Source organism: Simochromis diagramma, unplaced genomic scaffold (genome assembly GCF_900408965.1).
Source record: "Simochromis diagramma unplaced genomic scaffold, fSimDia1.1 OVJJ01000786.1, whole genome shotgun sequence".
Lineage (NCBI taxonomy): Eukaryota > Metazoa > Chordata > Actinopteri > Cichliformes > Cichlidae > Simochromis > Simochromis diagramma.
The window spans coordinates 60,212-65,531 of record NW_024386882.1 but is presented as its reverse complement, the minus strand read 5'-3'; positions in this window follow the sequence as shown (position 1 = coordinate 65,531).

Genomic DNA, 5,320 nt, shown 5'->3' with positions numbered 1-5,320 from the left:
GAGAACACAAAATTGGTCCATAAACCTCTCATGTTCAGCTGTTTTTTGTAAAAAGATAACAATGTTAGCCTTTTCTGCAGCTATGGGGCATATATGGTATCACTCTTGGCTGGAAGCAGTGCTTAAACAATGGAAAAAAACACAAACTTTGTCCAAAAACCTCTCATGTTCAGCTGTTTCCCACTTTTTCTTTGGTCATTTTAGCCTTTTTGGCCAGGGTGAAGGGAGTATCTGCCATCAAACAAGAAGACAGCCGCATGTAGCTATGATGATGTTTGCTAGTTCACCTTACCTGCATTAATGTAATAACGTGTTTAGCCTACTCAACGTAAATTACACACGAACATAAGCTACTCACGCAGAGAAGAACGGCTGCTGCTGCATCATCATCCTCATCATTTCTGCTACACTGGCAGGGCTAGGGGCCAGGACTCTATTCTTCGGGTTTTTGGAGGATGTTGCTCCGGGTCCGATAACTGGCAACCCACCCGACGTGCACGGTGTGAGGTCTCGCAGCAAGCTATCAAATACGGCGCATTTCTCGGCTTTTAAAAAAACGCTATGCGTCGCCAGGTGTTTAATCGGATTCTTGGTGTTACCTCCTTTGACAGTATCACAGTATCAGCTTAAAGCACTTGTTGCTGCTGAGTTTGCATATTTTGCTGTGAAGTACAGCCAGACTTTTGACCGCTTCGCCTTGGACATTTGTAATCTGTAGCTCTGCCCTAACTGAACGTACGTACCTGGCCCCGCCTACTATCCTCGGAAACGTAAAATGATTGGCTAGAAGTGTATCACAGCTCAGGAAAAAAAAGCACCGAAATAAAGCACCGAAATGTGCGCTGCTTTTCGGTCTGGTTACTACCGTTTATGTCAGAACCGGTGCCATCAAGGCTTCGGACACCGGTACCCATCCCTACTCATGACCCACCAAGCTGACAGGACAACACAGGTACATGTTAAAATTCATGTTTTAAAGATCATGTTTAAAAGCCCAAAAAGGAATTTTCTTTCATTCAGTAATCACTTGTATTAATCAATCAGCAGAAAACATGTCACAATTTGACTTTTCTAACCACTAAATTTGTCGTGTTATCACTGGTTGGTCAGACCAGTGTCTTTTTTTTTTTTTTGAAGTTAAGTTGTTGTCCTGCAACCCAGAGAGTTTATTTGTTAGTAGTGGATAAACTTTATCATTTAACAACAGGTGTATGCTAAGTTTTGCTGCTTTAGCCTTGCTGGAAAATCTTCACATGAATGTAAGCTGTTTCTTCATTGCGTGTGTGTGCGTTTGTAGGTGGGTTATTTTAACTTTTTTCTCAAACGAGGCATTCCTCTAACATGTGCCTTTCTTTGTGATTGTTTATGTTTAAGTTGTTTGTTGCTGGTTTTTAGTTTGTTTTTTGTCTTTTTGGAAGCTGACACAGTCTCTATGGAGATGGGTTTTTGGGGGGGTTTCAGGAGGAGAGAAGCTGCAGAGAGGCGTGTAAGACTGCAGCTCTGCTTCCTGGTCCCAACTCTGGATAGTCATATTTTGGGGGGTTTAATAAATTGGTCCATATTTCTAGAAATGAGAGCTGCTCCATCCAAAGTGGGAAGTGAGAAGGTTTGCCAATTATCTATGAAGCCCACATCATTTCTGGGACACCACTCAGACAGCCAGCAATTTAAGGAGAACATGCGGCTAAACATGTGAAACATGAGGTTGGAGTCCTCGTCAGCATCCAGAAGAGCTGCTGTGAAACCCTGAGTACTCATGACAGACTTTGATGGCACAAACACATCATGATTCAAACAGAAAGACAAACATGGAGCTCCTGATCCTCCTGCATGAGAACAAGCTGACATGAGCGCTGTGTCTGAGAGTGTCTCCCTGTCACAGTGACAATAACACAGCTGCTGCTCACAGTCATTAAACTGACCTGAGGTCAGCTGTGCTCCTTACATATGAACCATGTGACCTCACATCAGTGCTGTGGATGACTGTAGTCATAGAAGAGTAGAGCTGTAGCAGGTGGTGTGAGGAGGAGGTGGTGTATTCTAGTTAACGCAGTACTGAAACACTCCAGCAGAGGGCGCTGTTAAGTCCTTATTGTAACACAGTTACTGTGTGCAGTTAGACTTCATACATAATCTGCACTTATTTCCATCAGACATGCTGTCAGTAAATGATTGGTTTCTATTGATTCTACTTCCTGTTGACTAGTTTGATGACAGTGAAACAATCACAGCTGATTGTGTGATGATGTAAACTGTCACTGTTACATTCAGTGTGTGTGACATCATGTTAGTGCAGGCTGATAACAGCCTGGTTCTGTTAGAAACACATGAACGTGTCCATAGATCAGTGTGTGTTTAACATGAGAGCTTCAGCCCTGCTGATGTGTTAAATAAAGACATGCAGGAAAACTGATGAGACTCTGAAATAACTCTTTATATTTATAATGTAACTCTGCATCAAAAGAACAACAAAGGATCCCAGACAGGTTTCTGTGAACAAAGACCATTCTGATGTTTCTGTGTTTCTAACAGTTTGACATTATTAGTAAACAGACTGCAGTGAGCAGCATTTATAAAGAGCTTATATATAAAGATATGACAGCTGTTTGACAAGTTTATCACTCTGTGTTTGGACCTGATCAGTCCAGCTGTTTACTTGAAACATGTTCATTTACCTGTTCTGTTATATTCATGTTCTTGTCTCTGTTGAAAACACATTTTAATGTCCCTCAGATTTTTCTCCCAGATGAATAAATATAAAAATGACACAAACTGACTGCAGCTACTTTTTGTCCTTTCTGTCAAAAACCTTCATGTGACTCATGAGAGACACGTTTCAGCTGTTTGTGACAGATCAGAGGCCAACAAGTCATTTATAACACTTTCCATCATTGTTGAGCACAAACACATGTTGACACAGCAGCGGGGCCGCAGTGAGAGTCAGAGCGAGGAGATCAAAACTCCTGTTTGACCACAGCCTCAGTTTGTTCCTGCACTTCAAACACTTCCTGTTGTTGACTGGGTGGAGTCAGGAAGCCAGCGAGGCCCTGCAGGACTAGTAGCTATTACAAAAGCTACTGGGGTGTTTAGCTGCAGACAGGAGGCCGTACTCCGTTGTGCAAAACAAGGGGTTTAAAACTGTGATGAACGTGCTTGAGCCACGCTGTGATATCCCGTTGAGCGTCCACTTCAGTGTGACAAGATGGTTCAAAGCATGTATGAGCAGGAGAAGTTTAAAGTTATGGCTGAACTGTCCCAGGCATCTTCTGTTGCTTTAGCTACAAATGGGTGGAGCTCCAGTGCAATGGAAAGCTACGTGACCGTGACCGCTCGCTCTATCACAGCGGAGTGGTAGATACAGTTTCCAAATAGCACAGCACCGACAGAAGTTGCAGAATGTGAGCAGAAACATACCATATTTACACATATATAAATACAGAGAATACAAAAGGGATAAATAGAATAAATAGCAATAAGAAAACAAGGTTACGGACCATTTCAAGTATTGTGAGTCTATTACTCCGTTGGATATTAACAAACTATTGCACAGTGAAAAGGCGCTACAGCTTACTTGTTCCCCCCTCCTTTGTCCCCGTTCCCCCTCCCTCTCCCCTCCAGCGAGGAGTTAAACAGTTTGATGGCATGTGGGACTTTTTAAGTCTGCTGGTCCTTCACTTTGGGAGAAGCAACCTGTCACTGAACAGACTCCTCTGGTTGTTTATGGCCGTGTGCAGAGGATGTAGAGGCTGTCCATGTTGCACCTTAATTTGTTTTTATATAAGTGCGTGGAATGAGTCTTCAGTTGAATGTTTTTTAATAGGCAAAAAATACTTAAATAAGTAAATGGCGAGTCGAATTTTGGTCTTTTTTAAAACTTAAAACCACGATCTGACCCGAACCGTGAGATATTTGATCCGTTGCACCACTACTGGCAACGATAAGAAAATGAAATGTCGCAATAGAATATGGGTAAAACGCGCATGAGCAGTGTTTTTGTTTTCATACGCACATGGCGGAAAAGGCGTGGCGGCAACGGAGAATGAGAAGGGCGAAAGCGTATCGTAGAGTGAAACAGATGAACCAGAATTGGTTTGTAAAAATGCTGCAACTTCAGTGATGTGGAACTGGTTTGGGTTGCTGCAGTTCTGTCAGTGACTCCATGCTGATTTTTATTTTTCATGAACACACAATCCTCATATTTCATTGCAGGATTTAGAGCAGTATAGAGTATATCAGCAAAGTGAGTTATGTTCTGGTGCAACATTAAAGTGACACACACATGAATGAATTATGATTCAATAACAATGTGGCCTTTAAGTTTCTGCAGCTGTCACAGTTTCTTACCAGAGAGCAGATTCAGACGACTGATGTAAAGTTTAAAAGTTTAAAACTTCATCACTAATCTAAGATTTGAGGTTTTAAACTGCTTATTAAAAGAGTCCACAGAGTCAGCCGTGGACGACTGTTAGTGATCTCTATGTGAGAGCAAGAATTTTAAAGGAAAACAATAAAGTGTGTGTGTTAATTCTCTGGTCTCGGCATTTTAAAAAAAGTTTCTTAAATGAAAGAAAGAGAAACAGATCTTTACATGTGATCCAAAGACAGAGTTTATGAACGCTGGACTTTAATGTTTAAACCAAAAGAATCAAACGCTGTCTTTAATTGAGCTTTAATCCTGGTCTCATTCTGGAGTGTAAAACTAAATTATTGACAGAAACACGATCACTGTTAGTACATCTCAGAGAGAGCTTTTGTCTCAGCAGAGTAATAGATTACACATCTACAGTATCTGATCAGCTGCTGTGGAAAGTCAGTTTTGAGTCTTTTAGACACAGAGATAAAATATCTTTGATTAAATGCTGATAAATAAATACTGAGAATTTAGAAGAAAAAGTTTTTAGCTGAGAATCTGGTTAAAACGGTCACACTAATCTTCATGCTTTTTTTAAACCCAGCAAACATGAAACTAACTGCTGTTTTGATCATTTGCATTTTTTGATCAAATTTTAATATGATGTGTAAATAATTAAAGACACTGCAGTTAGAATGAAATGCTCTCAGTGTGTTTCTTCTTCAGTGTTCTCGTGTGTTGCTGTGAATCCAGGTCCTAACAAGTAGCTACCAGATTAATCAGAGTACTTGCTGTGACAGAGGGGCGTGGCTTCTTTGATCCTGTGGAGACAGGAAGCTACCGGCTCCTCCTCCAGGATCAGGATGCATTTTGTGATGGGGCGACTGCCAGGTGCTGCTTACATCAACTTTAGTCCTCGGCTTTCGAAAAGTTTGGATCGTTTTGGAACAAAAGCAGGTCAATGATCCG